Source organism: Lethenteron reissneri, chromosome 16 (genome assembly GCF_015708825.2).
Source record: "Lethenteron reissneri isolate LAM-NWPU_2019-01 chromosome 16, ASM1570882v1, whole genome shotgun sequence".
Taxonomy (NCBI): Eukaryota; Metazoa; Chordata; class Hyperoartia; order Petromyzontiformes; family Petromyzontidae; genus Lethenteron; species Lethenteron reissneri.
This window is the reverse complement of record NC_083794.1, coordinates 10825775-10843666: the sequence shown is the minus strand read 5'-3', so window position 1 is coordinate 10843666 and position 17892 is coordinate 10825775. Positions and strand designations below refer to the sequence as shown.

The 17892-nt window shown below is 50.1% G+C and overlaps 1 pseudogene; it reads left to right on the top strand.

The window, feature by feature from the left end:
* The first annotated feature begins 15614 nt into the window (after window positions 1–15614).
* LOC133343124 (U6 spliceosomal RNA) lies at window positions 15615–15700 on the top strand (annotated as a pseudogene).
* Window positions 15701–17892: the final 2192 nt, after the last annotated feature.

The window sequence follows — 17892 nt, the reverse complement described above, 5'->3', positions numbered from 1 at the left end:
GCCCAACAGCCTGCCAAAGGCTATAGTGGGACCTTTGTCTTTGGGAGGAAAGGTCAGGGGGGGCGTGCAGTGGTTAGCGCTCTGCGCGACAAACCAGGGGATTCCTCAACACGGCCAACATCAGCGGCGAGGGATGTCTGAACCGATTCTAGGCCTCCAACCAACCCCCCCCCCCCCCCCCAGCAAGTAGGGTCCACTCAGCCTCAAAATCCCTGTACGGTTGCGTACAACATCAGCACACCGTAGAGACGAATACGGCCGGGTGGTGTGGTGCTTGATGCATACCAGAGGTTGCAAACGGGTTTTGATTCCTTACCCGTACCCGTACCCAGCCGCACCAGGATCGCAAACAGGTACCCGTACCCGGCCGTACTCGTACCCTACCCGTACCCGGCCGGGTACGGTTGGATACGGGTATCAGGTACCTGATTGCGACCTCTGGGATGAAGCCATGTTGCAGGCGCGGGTGGGTTGATTCTAGGAACTTGAATTGTGAGAAGAGACAAGACGTTGGGAAATGAGTGACAAACGGTTACTCACCAGTGACTCACGGTTTACCCGTACCCTACCCGATACTCGGCTACCTGTACTCGGCCGGGTACGGGTAGCCGGGTATCAGGTACCCGGTTGTGACCTCTGAGGCATACTGGATGTGGTGTGCCCGGGCTCATGTCTGGCACACGAACAGCTCCACCAGCTCGAGGCGATAGAGGCCGTGCGCGTGACGTTCCACGTGCACGTGACGTTCCACGTGCGAGTTTTTTGGCAACTCGTGCTGGCGTCGGCGAGGGAGATTTACCCGGCTGAGCGTGGCGTGGTGTTACCGACGGGCGCTCTTTCGCCGATGATTTGTTGCGAATATTAATGCGTGTTTATCCGAAAGGACAGGCTGTTAATCGTACGATAAAAAATAATATTTGATATTTTTTTTTCATGCAAAAAAAAGCGAGCCACTCCTTTTGCCAGTGGTGTAAAGGAACATACACAATACTAATTACGTTTATCAGTACACTGCCACTGACGTTGACTTTCTTTTTTAACAAATAAATATAATAGGCGAATGTTGCGAGGAATGAAAGGGCTCTGCGCAAAGGGTTAATGATGGTCTATCTACTGCTGAATGAATAATTCCTCATCCCCTACCACAAAGATCCCCCGTATAGCCGCTAGCAGACTGTAGGGGCAAGTGCTGTTAGCGAGTAGCACCTATGAAGACCGACACGGCACACGAGGGGTTGGGTGGCTAGCAACCACGCCCGGCCGCCTTTGTCTCCCAAGTGGGGATGTTCACACACCGCACCAGGTACTAATTTGAGACTCGCAATCGGTGGGTTCAAATCCTGACTGGGGTTGTTGACTCGACCTATCATCCCACAGGAACGGTGGGGGGGTGACAGTCGATAAAATAAGTAACACTTTGTGGCAACGTCAACAGTCGGTTGTCCGACGGATGGACTCGCCCTCGCCGTGTGAATGTGGAATTTCCACCGCCGGCTCGCGGCTGTGAATGGGGCCCAGTGCAGCAGGAATCCACTTTGACTCTTTTATTTTGTTAACCAACGTCGTCTGCCTCGTCCGATCAGCTCGTCGTAGCGACGATGCAGGCAGGGCACACGCCACCGTGATAATGATGTCTCTCTCTCTCTCTCTGTGTGTTCAGAGCAGAGTTTACTCACTCCTTGATCTTTGTGACGTCACATTTGAGGGGGGGGATCTGACTTTTTGTGACGCCGTGTGACGAGGGGGGGGGGGGGGGTGAAAAATCGTCCAAAATCGCGTGACGTCATTTATGGACGGCCCCTTATCACCTTGCCTCTGCACCAGCGTTAGACCAGAGAACGACGCCAAAATGCGAATTTCAAAGCATTAAGAGCCCGGGTTGAGCAGTTACAGCTTAACACCGCCTGTACTATTGCCGGAAAGGACAAAACCGATTCTTATTTTTTTCATCATCTTGTTACCAGCGAAAAGGATCTCGCAGATAGTGGAGGGTGGCGGTTTAAAAAAACGACATCGTACCTTCACGCCGATCTAACCCCGACAGGAAATAATTTTGAATCTTCATTATATTTATCCATTGGCCAAATTAACCACGCTCGCGAAAAATCGAATGAAATATTTTGAATCTTCGTTATATTTATCCCATTGGCAGGATTAACCACGCTCGCGAAAAATGAAATGAAATATTTTTCTTGACGGCCACCCGGTTTTAATCGAGTGAGGAGCGGCCACCCGGTTTTAATCGGTGGCCGCTCCTCACTCGTCGAGGGACGGTGACTCAAAGGCCTCCGTCCGGGAGGCCAAAACAAAAAAGCCGATTCTTTGACAAGCAGTCAATAACAGACGATCCATTTTGGGCCCGCTGCACGCCCGGTCGACCAAGGTTAAACGATGAACACGCTTCTGTAGCCTCGGTTACACGCGTCTCCTGCATTGTCCGTGTTGTTTAGTTTCAATGCGAGCAATCCCTTACCCTCCCATCACCTCGGGTAAGTAAGAAGTTGACTTTTGCGCAGAGAGGGATTTGCAATGTAATATGCCACGAGGGCGAACGTCCGCCTGCATTCACTTGATTTCTTGCGACCTTCGTGCGGGGGCCACAGTCGAGGCAAAAACTCGTGATCGACGGCACGGACGCGCAAACTGGTCTCCCGCTTTGCGAACGTTGCCACGGGAGAATTCTCTCGCGTTCGCGAAGACCGGCTCGCTGTGGTAACCCGGCCGGTAGAGACCGCCGCGTTGCCTGTCAGTAAGTAAGCAAGCTGGTGTCGAACTGCCGTGTGTCAAGCAGAGGTCGCAATTGGGTACCCGATACCCGTACCCTACCCGCTACCCGGCTACCCGTACCTGGCCGGGTACGGGTACCTCTTTGTGACCCTGGTGCGGCCGGGTACGGGTAGGCCGTGAGTCACTGGTGAGTAACCGTTTGTCACTCATTTCCCAACGTCTTGTCTCTTCTCACAATTAAAGTTCCTAGAATCAACCCACCCGCGCCTGCAACATGGCTTCATCCCAGAGGTCGCAATCGGGTACCCGTACCCTACCCGATACCCAGCCGGGTACGGGTAGCCGAATATCGGGTAGGGTACGGCTACCCGTTTGCGACCCTGGTGTGGCCGGGTACGGGTAAGGAATCAAAACCCGTTTGCGACCTCTGGGTGTCAAGGTCTCGAGCGAATTAAAACCACCCACCCTCTTTTAAAAATAGGGCCACTAATTTTTAATGGGGAAGCGGGGAATTTAATGGCTGGGGTTGGCTCAGAGATCAGAAGCGTCGAGCTGGCACCGCCGACAAACTGGGTTTGAGTCCAAGTTTGTGCCGCCCGTGATTAAAACCGGACTCTCTCTCTCGTCGAGCGACGAGCTGATGGTCCCAGCGTGGCCACCGATGACTGAACACACACGCGCGTGCACGCACACAAAAAGCCAGCACGATGATTTGGGTTTAATACGGCCAGCTGGCTCGGCAGCGAGGGGAGCGGGCCTGGCAATCGGAAAGTTTGCCAATTAAAATCCTGGTTCGTAGGTTGACTCGACCCATCATCTCTTCGGCGTCGATAAAATGAGAACCGCTTTGTGGGGAAGTCCACAGTATTCGTCCTTTCGATAGACCACCCCCCCTCCTCTCCCACCACGCTATAGGAATGTGGAAATTTCCACCTCTGGCTCTACAGGGCTGGAAGCAGGAGCACCACTGCCGATCTGGACATGTGTGAAATAGAGCTTCATAGCTCATCGGAATCCTCCAGGATGAATCAGGATTCGGATTCCGAATGTCTCAATGTTGATTGGGAGAAGGACATCACTTTGAACTTCTTAGCAACTGATTTGGCTAAATTCTAGCTCTTGGGCATGAAAGAAAAAATAAGAAAAATCGTGCGACGAACAATCTGATAGCAGAGTGTTTGGGCAAGGGTCTCCCCCTGCAGCATGCAGGTCAAACCGGGAAGACCTCTGCCACAGCCGTCCTCTGACACACATGCACACAAAAATAAAGATCCCCCGTATAGCCTGTAACAGACTGTTGGGACAAGTGCTGTTAGCGAGCACCTATGAAGGCTGGAACGGCACGCGAAGGGGCCGGTGGACAGCACCACGCCCGGCCGCCTTTGTCTCCCCAGTGGCGATGTTTACGCACCGCAACAGGTAATAATTTGAGGCTGAGTCGACCTAGGGGAGGCCCAGAACCAGTTCAGATAATCGTCACCGGTGTTGGTGGCCGTGAGCGGGAACCGAACTCGGGTCGCCGGGTTCGTAGCGCAGCGCGCTAACCGCTACACAACCGCAGACAGACACATGCACACACGCACACACACAACAACAACAAGCGCCTTTCGCCACTCAGTGTCGGTGACGTCACCACGACGCTTGTGCCAGGCCATGTGCACCTTGAGGCCACGTGAAGTGTCGAACGTCCGCTGGCAGGAGGTCACGGGGCAGACCCAGCAGGTGCCACGGGTCGACTGACTGAGATGACCGAGATGACTGGCTGATGCACCACCTGTGCCCCCTACTGTGCCAACTCGCTGTGCTTTAGCCACCCGGCGCTCCGCTCGTTGTTGTGAACACGGACACACACACACGCACGGTGGGGTGCACAGCGCCGTGGGATTTCGCAGTACATTTTTCGTCCGGTGTCACGACACGAAGTCCATTCCACAACTGACCCATTTTTTTAGTTTTGCAACCGCGTGACTTTAGCTCCCTTACGGCTACATTCCATCACGTTTTACGGTATGTTTAGCACGCAACTCTTCTTTTTTTCTCCAAGCTCCACTTAACGCCGTATTTATTTAAGAGATACGGACAACTGAATTAACCGCCGCCATGCACTCCCGGCACGCACTTAATGCGCCGTGACGTTTCTTATTTAATCATCGCAGGTGCTGCTGTAATTGGTTTGGGTTGGAGGAAAACGGCCACTATCCCCCAAAGTGCATCGCGGCTTCTGATCGTATCTCCCTATGAGATGTCGTGAGCGCCTTCTGCGGCAAACCCGCTTCTTCTCCCATGTTGTCGTGAACTTAAGAGGGTTTTTGTTGTTGTTGTTAATTGCTGAAATTAACAAAAAATAATCGTACCAGAGAGGTACAGAAGCAGCACCATCGGGCAGAGGTGGGAGGGGGTATTTGTGGCCTGCTCTTCCACGCTGGCAAGATATCTTTGAAGAGGTGTGAGCACCCACACTTTACCCCACCACTTACGGCAGCGGTCGGGAACCTATGGCTCGCGAGCCATATATGGCTCTTCCAGTGACGGCATATGGCTCCCAGACAATTTTGAGTAAAAAAAAAAAATCTGTTTGGAACTGATTTTAAAATACTTGTGATATTGCTTAATAATACTGTGTCATGTTAAAGTAAACAGAAATTAGTTTTGAAGATAAATTTCACGGGTCACGCCTGCATGAAGCTCAACCTCACCACGTCGTATGAACCAGACTACAAGGCCATCAGCAAAACCATGCAGCACCAGAAGTCGCATTAAAAGTAAGACATATTTAGTTTATTATACGTTAAAATACTATATGGCTCTCAATGAAATATATTTAGAAATATTTGGCTTTTATGGCTCTCCCAGTCAAAAAGGTTCCCGACCCCTGACTTACGGCCTGTCGGTCAACTGTCTGCGGGGCTACGCATTTATATTGCTGAGTGGCGGGGTGGGGAGTTTGAGGATGACCCCACAACTCATCGCCGCTAATTAGCTTGATGCCTTTGAACCCGTTCCCGTTCCGAGACGTCTGCAAGTTGCAGGGCGGGTCGTCCCGTCCGCCGCTGCGTCTGGGAACGTGCAAGCAGGTCTAGCGTTAATTTCATTTCGAGACGTAGAATGGAAATAATAAAATAATAAAATTAAAACGTAATAAAATAATTCTCACGACGTTTCGGCCACAACGCAAGCAGCCGTCCTCGAGTTATGAACAGGTCTGTCTTCTCGACAGACCTGTTCTTCGGCTGCTTGCGTTGTGGCCGAAACGTCGTGAGAATTATTTCATTATGTTTGAATTTTATTATTTTATTATTTCCATTCTACGTGACTTTACCGAAAGAACCAAGAAGATGAATCCCTGCAGTCACGAAAGCTTTAAATCGAAAAATTCATTTCGAGAGTCGTAGAAGAGAACTTGTTTCTAAAGACATTGCTACTCACCGCAGAGAACCGCAGCGACACGACCGCACGCTACGATAGCCGGCGGCAAACTGTGGCACAAGCCCTCCCGCATGGCCCTTGTGGGAGCCTCGGCACCGATAAAATGTATTTTTCTTCTTGGTTCTTTCGGTAAAGTCACGTAGAAGGGAAATAATAAAATAATAAAAATAAAACATAATAAAGTAATATAATATAAAAATATTTTATTATTTCCCTTCTACGTGACTTTACCGAAAGAACCAAGAAGATGAATCCCTGCAGTCACGAAAGCTTTAAATCGAAAAATGTATTTTATTTTAGATTTTTTTCTCTGCATCGAGAGACGGTGGGTCACCCTGTTGCCAAAGGATCGCCCCCGGAACTAGACGTCACAGAACTAGTTCTGGGGGCCGTCTCGATCGCCACTCTTACAACAGACCCTTTGTCGCATGCCAATAAAACGAAAACCCAAAATGTTACGTCTCAGAGATGTAATTGAAAACATCACGTTAAACCCAAAGTGAATGCCATGTTTTTTCTTCTTGTTGTTGTGTGCAGTCATTGGTGACCGTGCTGAAACCATTGCTCAGTGCACTTCAGAAGCGGTTTGACCACGGGAGTGACTTCTCTCGACTCAGGGCAAGGATCTCCACTGTGCTGACTCAACACTCTGACCTCTGAGCCACCGGGTCACCTCTAAACTAAAGTTTTTATTTTACCAGGTAAGGCCTCACTGCCCTATATCTCTCTTCATTTTTAAGCGAATTGGCCACAAATGGTATCCCAACCAAGTGGCTTATCACGTGGAAACGTGTAGCAGCCAAATACTCGAAATTCACGTACAGTAGATTCTAAACGTGGAGGGGAAAAAAACCGGAGGACCTGAAGAAAAATCCACGCGGCCACTGGGAGAGAGACACGCAAACTCCAAATATACAGCAGCAGGCGTCAGGGTTGGGATTGAACCCACGACCTCCTACATACCAGGCAAGGTAGTTAACATCTCCTAGCCACCGTGATGATGATGAGAGAGAGACACGCAAACTCCAAATATACAGCAGCAGGCGTCAGGGTTGGGATTGAACCCACGACCTCCTAAATACCAGGCAAGGTAGTTAACATCTCCTAGCCACCGTGATGATGATGAGAGAGAGACACGCAAACTCCAAATATACAGCAGCAGGCGTCAGGGTTGGGATTGAACCCACGACCTCCTTCATACCAGGCAAGGTAGTTAACATCTCCTAGCCACCGTGATGATGATGAGGGAGAGACACGCAAACTCCTAATATACAGCAGCAGGCGTCAGGGTTGGGATTGAACCCATGACCTCCTGCGTACCAGGCGAGGTAGCTAACATCTCGCCACATCTGGTCATCAACCCTTCTATCCACGTTTCCTACCTAAGCCCAACTTAATTTTCCTGAACGGTCAATATCCAACGCCTCTTAAGGGGCGTGCGATTTCTGTCTGTCAGGGCAACTCCCGGCATGCACCTCTCCACACTTCTTTGCGCACTTGCAGCGCTCTAATTAATTACGGCCGTCAAGCCACGTTTATCGTCGTCATGGATACGGGCTCCCGGCGGTTTTCTAGGCCCACGATAGATTGGGGTCGGTGCGTTAGGGGAGTGCGAAGGTCACGGGGTCAAGGGGTATGTGCGGCTTGTTCACCCGACGCCACAATGGGGGAGAAACAGCGTCACCGTCAGCCATGATTATTCCACTGCTGGATGAACGCCTCCCCAAGCTGATGACGATAGTCCATTATTGATCCGAGGCGTACGAGAGCTGTTGCCGTAAAACCCACAGCAGTACCCTCGATGATGGCAGCCAAAGAGAATAAAAGGATGATGTCGAGCTCTTTATGAATCCACTGCTGCGTGAAAGCCTCCCACCGCACCACGTCGATCGTGGGGGGCGGGGGGGGGGCTTGTTTTACCATACTTCGTCAACCCGCATCGAAGGCGTGGTGAGGGAGCGGAGGGGAGGGCGGAAACCCGTTTACAAATCGCTCGGCCACCGGCGTTCGCCGTGGCCGGGTATTGAAGCGAGGTTGGTTTGTTCATCGTGCAGCAGAGGTCGCAAACGGGTTTTGATTCCGTACCCTACCCGTACCCGGCCGCACCATGGTCGCAAACGGGTACCCGTACCCGTACCCGATCGGGTACCCGATCGGGTACGAGTAGGGTACGGGTATCGGGTACCTGATTGCGACCTCTGGGATGAAGCCATGTTGCAGGCGCGGGTGGGTTGATTCTAGGAACTTGAATTGTGAGAAGAGACAAGACGTTGGGAAATGAGTGACAAACGGTTACTCACCAGTGACTCACGGCCTACCCGTACCCGTACCCGGGCGCACCAGGGTTGCAAATGGGTATCCGTACCCGGCCGGGTACGGGTAGCCGGGTATCGGGTAGGGTACGGGTATTGGGTACCCGGTTGCGACCTCTGTCGTGCAGTGGGCGCTAACCGCTGCGCCGCCGCTCCGTCCCCAGCCACTAATACGAGAGGCGTTTAAATGTTGCAATCCCGGTCCCCGTGGGCTGAGGCTTGGGGTCGAGTGAAGTGCAGAGGCAATCCACGGTGTTTGAAGTGCAAAATATGAAGTGCATTTGCATAATTGGGGTTAATCATGAAGTTGTATTTTTCTGCTCTCGCATTTGAATGTCTATTGTTATCGTTTCTCGGAACGCTTGCACGAGTTGCGCTGTCGCCCCGCCGTGTGTCGAAGGGTCGTTTTCTATCGAAAGGCCTGCCGCGTTTTCACCTCGGTGAAATCACGCAATGCGTGTGCCGAGTCTCCTGGTGACCTTGGAAGCTCAGCTGGGTCCAGGCCTGGTTACGAATGGAATCCATCGGGCAAACCACAGACGCCATCAAATGGTTTTCGAATCTCAACGGACAGTTGTGAAGTCGGCTAAATTGTGGAGGGAAAAAAAACCGAGAGACAGAGCAAAATAAGTAGATAAAAAAGAATTTGAGGAATGAGATGTAAGAAGTATAACCCGTAAAAACAAAGTTTTTCACTATAAATCCTTTATATGCGTGGCGGCTAGAGTCCTCTCGTCCTCTGGCTTGAGAAGGCTGCCACCTATGGGTCAGATGATTGTCTGCCAGTATTAAGGAATTGGTAATTAAATATTTAATTTGTTTTCCCTAAACAGTGTAAAATTTTGGAGAAGAAAATTTCACGAACATTAATTGTCTCGCACAACGAGTCTGTGTGCAAAATGTCAGCTCGATTGGATCACGGGAAGTGGGTTAAAAAACGACCGAAAGATTTGCACGGTCGTAAGCAAGCAAGCAAGCATGCAAGCACGCAAGCAAGCAAGCAAGCGAACTTAATATAAAGGATTTAACAAGTAAACCCGTAAAAACAAAGTTTTTCACTATAAATCCTTTATATGCGTGGCGGCTAGAGTCCTCTCGTCCTCTGGCTTGAGATGGCTGCCACCTATGGGTCAGATGATTGTCTGCCACCATTAAGCAATTGGTAATTAAATATTTAGTTTGTTTTCCCTAAACAGTGTAAAATTTAGGATATTTTTTTCACGAAAATTAATTGTCACACACAACGAGTCTGTGTGGAAAATGTCAGCTCGATTGGATCACGGGAAGTGGGTTAAAAAAACGAGCGAAAGATTTGCACGGTACTAAGCAAGCAAGCGAACTTAATATAAAGGATTTAAAAATATATTCGCCTGTGGAGGACGCGGGAATCGATCCCGCGACCTTTGGCATGGGAAGCGAGGGCGCTACCAACTGCGCTACTCCGCCACGGCCTGTGGAGGGGTTACGCTCCGGGCTTTTACACTGTGACGTTCAGCCAAAGCCATGAATGAGTTCTATTTGAATATATGTAAAATATTTGTTTTTGCCTAAAAAGTGTAACATTTTGGGAATTTTTTTTCACGAACATTAATTGTCTGGCACATCGAGTCTGTGTGGAAAATGTCAGCTCGATTGGATCACGGGAAGTGGGTTAAAAAACGACCGAAAGATTTGCACGGTCGTAAGCAAGCACGCAAGCAAGCAAGCGAACTTAATATAAAGGATTTAAAAAGAGAGAAGAATAGAGTGACAAGAAAAAAGTGGGAAAGACAGAAACAGAGAGTGAGAGCGGCCAAGCAATGGAGCAATGGCCGCGGTCCAGAGTGGGGGGCCTGGCGACCAAGGGCCTCTGTAGGCCTTGGGTGGCGCCGTGCCACCTTCCACGGTCACTGCTGCGTGAAGGCCTCCCACCGTCGGTGCGAGCGGCGTGGGCGTCGCATTTTAGAAGTCGATGGCGAATCGGTCGATCGGTCGATTTTTTTAAATCCTTTATATTAAGTTCGCTTGCTTGCTTGCTTAGGACCGTGCAAATCTTTCGGTTGTTTTTTTAACCAACTTCCCGTGATCCAATCGAGCTGACATTTTGCACACAGACTCGTTGTGTGTGACAATACATTTTCGTGAAAAAAAATTTTCCAAAAATTTTTTTCAAAAATTTTACACTGTTTAGGGATAAATAAATATTTATCCCTAAAAAGTGTAAAATTTTTGAATTTTTTGAAAATAAATAAATATTTATTTACCTATTGTTTAATGCTGCCAGATAATCATCTGACCCATAGGTGGCAGCCATCTCAAGCCAGAGGACGAGAGGACTCTAGCCGTCCCGATGCCACGCATATATAGGATTTATAGTGAAAAACTTTGTTTTTACGGGTTATTTTTTTCTTGAGCGCCCTCACCACCGGTGAGACGCAATTTCCCTCACCACCGGTGAGATGCCGCTTCCCTCACCACCAGGCGAGAAGATAGAGCGAGAGGAATGTTTATTTTTTTGGCGTGAACTGCAAATGGAAAATCCCCGAAGGCACAAAACCGTCACTTTGTCCTAAGTCACCTTGACAAAGTAATCAAGCGTCTGACCTTATTTTTTTTTCCCTCTGCCGTGTTTTTTTGTGTATCATCTGTGCAGCCTTTTCAGATTCAGTGAGAGTGTAATGCCTCAGTAAGGTGGGACTTTTTGTGTTCAAAATAATAATAATTAAAATGTTGAAATATTTCTCTCTTCTTGGTTCTTTCGGTAAAGTCACGTAGAAGGGAAATAATAAAATAATAAAAATAAAACATAATAAAATAATTCTCACGACGTTTCGGCCACAACGCAAGCAGCCGTCCTCAGGTGAAGACCAGGTCTGTCGGGGAGACAGCGTCTGAATGAAAGCTTTAAATCGAAAAATTTTAATATTTCATTTCTATTTTTGTGCTCGATGAAAGTACGCGGGCATGGCGGCGCGGGTCAATGACGGGCTGCGACTACGAACCACGTGGGGCAAAGTTTGATTTCTGGCCATTATGGCTGCGGTGAGCGGCGAGGGATATCGCAATCGGTTCCTTGGGGGCCCCTCACGACGTTCACGGAGCCGCCCCGACCGGCGTGGCGCGAGCCCGCGGTACAGAGTTAGACTGATGGCCTTAATCTAAGTTGTCTTGTGGTTGTTGTTGTTGTTTGACTTGCATCCCACTGAAATTTTTGCACACAGCGTTGGTGTACGGTGTTTTTTCTGCAATATTTTGCTGTCTTTTCTTGGATTTTCTGTTTGCACTTAGTCACATATTCACTTTAAGATGTTTTTGTTTTTTGTTTGTTGCGGTTGCACCCGATTCAAGAGCCGAATGGCTCACAGGGCTATACCTAATAAATTAACTTGAACTTGAATCACTGCCCCCCCGGTATCACGCACGGCGTACAACCGGTGTGCATTGACAAAGCGCTGTCAGCAATATTATTTTTTATTATAAATGGCAAAAGGTCAATGATAATTCCGATGGATAACAAGTTCGTCAACGACGAATAATAGGTGGAGCGCCTGCTTACGCACTTGCGCCGATTAGCCCGACGACCCGGGTTCAATTCCCAGCCACGGCTAACGTCAGTGGCGAGTGGTGTATGGGATTCTGGTCCGGCCATGCTGCCCTTTGCCCCCCCCCCCCCTTCACAAACCTGCACTCACCGGCACGGTCGAACAAACGCTTCACCTTCACAGCGTGGGGAGGCATTCATTCGGCACTGCTGTATATTAATCATGATGGTAAACTGTAAATTGTTAATGTTTAAAATTTCAAGAGCGTACCACAGTGCCAGATAAGACACAGGGCTCTGGATAGAATTCTCACTTCCAAAAATCCGCTGCAGGAGGAAGAAATTATTAATTCCAAGGCCTTGGGCAGGATTAATGAGCAACAGCAACATTTCCGCAAATTACCCGCGTTGATCTCTCTCTCTCTCTGATGTTCTGTATCGCAAACTACGGTGCACTTGTTTTTACTTAACACCAATATGTGCAACGACAAATCAGCATATTAATGAACATCTCTGGATAAAAAAAAAGACGCGATATGAAGCTCCAGTATTAGTCATTCAGGGCGGCGCCACTGTGGTGTAACGTTTCGCACGCTGGAATCACGATGCAGAGCTCCCCGGATTATAATCATACCGTAATTATACATTCAGGTTTTCTACAGCGCAATTGATTTCTGGGTTCCGGCGTGACAGTTGAAACAACGGTGAGATGTTAACTACCTCGCCTGGTGTGCAGGAGGTTGTGAGTTCAATCCCGACCCTGACACCTGCTGTATATTTGGAGTTTGCGTGTCTCTGTAATCATCATCATCACAGTGGCTAGGAGATGTTAACTACCTCGCCTGGTATGCAGGAGGTTGTGAGTTCGATCCAGACCCTGACATCTGTATATTTGAATTGTGCGTGTCTCTATAACCATCATCATCATCATCACGGTGGCTAGGAGATGTTAACTACCTCGCCTGGTATGAAGGAGGTTGTGAGTTCGATCCCGACCCTGACACCTGCTGTATATTTGGAGTTTGCGTGTCTCTGTAATCATCATCATCATCATCACGGTGGCTAGGAGATGTTAACTACCTCGCCTGGTATGCAGGAGGTTGTGAGTTCGATCTAGACCCTGACATCTGTATATTTGGATTGTGCGTGTCTCTGTAACCATCATCATCATCACGGTGGCTAGGAGATGTTAACTACCTCGCCTGGTATGCAGGAGGTTGTGAGTTCGATCTAGACCCTGACATCTGTATATTTGGATTGTGCGTGTCTCTGTAACCATCATCATCATCACGGTGGCTAGGAGATGTTAACTACCTCGCCTGGTATGAAGGAGGTTGTGAGTTCGATCCCGACCCTGACACCTGCTGTATATTTGGAGTGTGCGTGTTTCTTTCCTTGTTGTTGCGCGGATGTTCTTAGGGCCCTCTGGTTTGTTCCCTCCACATTAATGACCAACATTCCGTCTCGAGTATTTGGCTGCTATAAATGTCCACATTACAAGCCACTTCATTAGGGAGCTATCATTTGTGGCCAAGTCGCTTACCTGGTAAAAAGGAAATGGTTTATAGCTTTCATACTTTCAATGAGTGGGTACACCACATCCAGCAGGTCACGTAAGGTGGGGTAAAGTGCGGGCATTTCCACGTCTTCAAAGACGTCTGCCCAGCATGGAAGAGTAGGCCAAACACCATCTGGGGAGGGGCTTCTCTACATCTCCCTCTAGCGGAGGCCCTTCCTCCAGCAGGGGGGGGGGGGGTGAGCAGGCAATTGCAGAGCTGCGCATTTGACCTTACACCAGCGATTCGAGAGCGTGACGCGTAATATTACGGCGCCTAAGCTGGGGCAATTGGGTGTTTGTTCCTCGAGTGACGGCGTAAACACGGCGATGCAATTTCAAGACAGGCTGCGCGATAAATAATAAATCGAAATTGTAATATTCGGCGCTCGGAAATTAACTTTTCAGTGGCCCCGTGGAGTTGCGCCTGCCTTGGAAATATAATTCAATTTACCGCCGACTGTCAGGGGTGAGCGGAAAGAAATTGTACGCGTGTGTATATATATACCCTGCGCATATATTTACGCGGTCTTGCACAAGGTTGCCTCTGAAGACGTTTTGACGGCGGGGGGGGGGGGGGAGCAAGGCTTGCGAAGCGAGAAAAGTTTGGCTTATCGCGAATTCCCCCGCGTGTGGAGATCGTCCCGGGTGATGGCAGAAGCGCGCTGATGGGAAGGTTGTCCTCGCGTTCGCAGAGAACACAAAGTTGCAAGGTGTGTGCACGATCTCGGTGTTCTTATCGTGGCTGCGTGCGCGTGGGGAGCGACGGCGCTTGCGCTCGGAACTCGGCCACCCGGGTTCGATTCCCGCTCATGGACAACACCGGTGACGATTATCTGAATGGGTTGTGGGGTCTCCCCGAGGTCGACTCAGCCTCAAATGAGTACCTGGTGCGGTGTGTAGTAAACATCGCCACTGGGGAGACAAAGGCGGCCGGGCGTGGTGCTGGCTACCGACCTTCTTGTGTGCCGTGCCGGCCTTCATAGGTGCTCGCTAACAGCACTTGCCTCAGCAGTCTGTAACATAGGGGGATCTTCGTTTCGTTTGTGTATTTTTTGGGGGGGAACGGTAGCGTAGTTGGTTAGTGCGTTGAGCTTTGAACCCGGCGGTACCGAGTTTAATTCCACGGCTTAAATCAGTGGTGTTAATCTGAACCGGTCCTGGGCCTTACCTAGGTCGATTCAGCCTCAAAAACAAGTACCCGATGCGATGTATGTAAGTATCAGCACTCGAGAGACAAGTGAATTGTCCCGGCCTGCTCTCGAACAGCACTTACCCCGACAGCCTGTATAGGCCACACGGGGGATCTTTGTCTTTGTGTATCTCTTGGCACTGTGGGGTGCGCAGGTGGTGCTATCAGTCAGTCTTCTCAGCCAATTAACCCATAACACCTGGGTCTGTCCCGTGAGCTGCTGCCGGCAGAGAGAGCCTTCGACACTTCACATCGCCTCGGAGTGCACCTAGCCTGGCACAAGCGGCAAATGTCATCGTGGTTTAGCGCACTGCCGGCCGTAACAAGGAGCTCACTTACGGCGCTCGCTCCTGCTGTTTTTGGACAGGGCTACATCGGTGATCAAGATCAAGTGGATGCAATTTACGTTGGCACTGAGAGCAGCTGCGACGGAGAGAGGCGGCTAAGAAAATCGACTGATGAGAAGCCGCTGGGTTGGATTGCTACGTCGCAAAGGGTCGTGAGAGGGTGGGGGGGGATTGCGGAGCCCTTCATCCACCAGTGGAGTGACCATAGCTAATGATGATGGTGATGTTATAAAAAAAAAACATTATTTAAGCTCTGTGAAAAATCTAAAAAAATATTTGGAGGGGGACCGGGGGCAGATGGATCTTTCCGCCCCCCCCCCACACTCGCGTGCCCCCCACCAAATGCCCCTTTACACGCGAGCAGCCCCCCCCCCATCTCCATCGGGTTTAGCCTCAAACGCCGCGGGGGGGGGGGGGGCATCACTGGCTTGCGCCGGTGAACGCCCATCGTCGTGTTTGAAACGTGATTTTTTTTTGGGGGAGGTTTGTTTGTTACCCCTTTCATTTTCTCTCCCTCTCTCTCCCTCTCTCTCCCTCCGCTCTCTCATTGGAACGATACAGAGAAGATTAGCATGGCCCCTGCGCAAGGATGACACGCAAATTCTCTCTCTCCCTCTCTCTCCCTCCGCTCCTCCACTCATGTTCCGATCGCCGTCGTGCGAGACGAAAGAGCATCGACTCCCATTCGTGAACTCTGCAGCGCGCGACCGGACAGCCGGGGATGCGGTTTGCTCTGCAGCTGAAGCGTGTTGGTTAACAGAGGTGCCTTGTAATTTAGTGTCAATTTGGCTCACACCCCCCACCCCCCACCGTGTCACGCTCCCGGTGCTGATGACCAAGGACCGCGCGCGGGGCTTTAATTTGCGGATTCTAATTTGATCTTGCATTGTTTATATATTTCGCTGGGTTATATACTCTGTGTGTGTGTGTATTGGGAGCGATCGTGTTACGGTTACGGCGCTGCGCTACGAACCCGGCGACCCGAGTTCGCTTCTCGCCAGAGGTCGCAAACGGGTTTTGATTCCTTACCCGTACCCGTACCCGGCCGCACCAGGGTCGCAAACGGGTACCCTACACCCGTACCCGGCCGGGTACGGGTATCGGGTACCTGATTGCGACCTCTGGGATGAAGCCATGTTGCAGGCGCGGGTGGGTTGATTCTAGGAACTTGAATTGTGAGAAGAGACAAAACGTTGGGAAATGAGTGACAAATGGTTACTCACCAGTGACTCACGGCCTACCCGTACCCGGCCGCACCAGGGTCGCAAACGGGTACCCGTACCCGGCCAGGTACAGGTAGCCGGGTATCGGGTAGGGTACGGGTATCGGGTACCCGGTTGCGACCTCTGCTTCTCGCTCACGGCCACAAAGGCCCGTGACGATAATCTGAACCGGTCCCTGGGCCTCCCCTAGGTCGACTCGACCTTAAATGAGTACCTGGTGCGGTGTGTAAATATCGCCACTTGGGAGACAAAGGCGGTCGGGCGTGGCGCTGTCCGCCGACCCCCTCGTGTGCCGGCCTTCGTAGGTGCTCGTTCAATGCACTTGCCCCAACGGTCTCTTAAGGATATACGGGGGGATCCTTTGTTTTTAAATCCTTTATATTAAGTTCACTTGCTTGCTTGCTTGCGCGCTTACGACCCTGCAAATCTTTCGGTCGTTTTTTAACCCACTTCCCATGATCCAATCGAGCTGACATTTTGCACACAGACTCGTTGTGCGTGACAATTTCTTTTCGTGAAAATTTTTTCCAAAATTTTTAGGTAAAAAAAAATTATATTTAATTACCAATTGCTTAATGGTGGCAGGCAATCATCTGACCCATAGGTGGCAGCCATCTCAAGCCAGAGGACGAGAGGACTCTAGCCGCCCGTTTCAAAGACCAATGTGGGCTGGGTTGTGGCCCATTGAACACGCATATAAAGGATTTATAGTGAAAAACTTTGTTTTTACGGATTCATTTTTTTAGACCTCGTATTCGCCATTCTGGTCGCTGCCACAGCAGTGTAACGGTTTCTCACACCGGACTCCAAAGCTTTGAGGTGGCCGGTTCGATCTCCATCTCCCCGGAACGGCGTTTGAAACACCAGTACAGGTTTCTTAAACCGCCCGCCCGCCCGACCGCCCCTGTTCACAGAGCAGTGTGGGCGCGTAGCTGCTGTTGGTCAATCGGCAGGGTCGTGGGTTCTCCTACCCCCCCCCCCCCCCCCACTTCTTCCAGGACATCTAGCCATGGCCGGTGTGGAAGAGTAGGCCAAACATCTCCCTCTATGCGTGGAGGCCATTCTGATGGCGGCGGTGTGAGCAGAGGAATTGCAGAGCTGCGCCTTTATTTCAGTGATACAAAACAACTAAGTGGGTTTAACACGTTTCACCGGATATATTTTATCGTCTCTTCTGTAATTTAAAACATGAGTTTCTTTCTTTTTAAAAGTGTTTCTCACTCTCTCTCGTTCTTCGTAAAAGGGCCCACGTCAGTCCATGCTTGCTGCAGATAACCCTGACAGATGCGTTGCTTATTTGCGCCGTGCGCTCGTTTTAATTCCGGCGAAGGATTTCTGAGGAAATTATCCCGTGAAAAGTATTATTATTATATTAACGGAGCTGTTTAGCTGCCAACTGGGGGAAGTTGTTGTGAATATTAATACGCGTTTGCATGAAGGAACAGGCTGTTATGTGCATGATAAATGAAATAAAAAAGGGAGGCCCTTGCCAGTGGTGTACAAAGACATGTGGAAACGGGAAATCGTCATGTTCTCCATTAAACAGAAATATGACTCCAGCGGAATAATGTGGCGTGGAACAGGAGGATC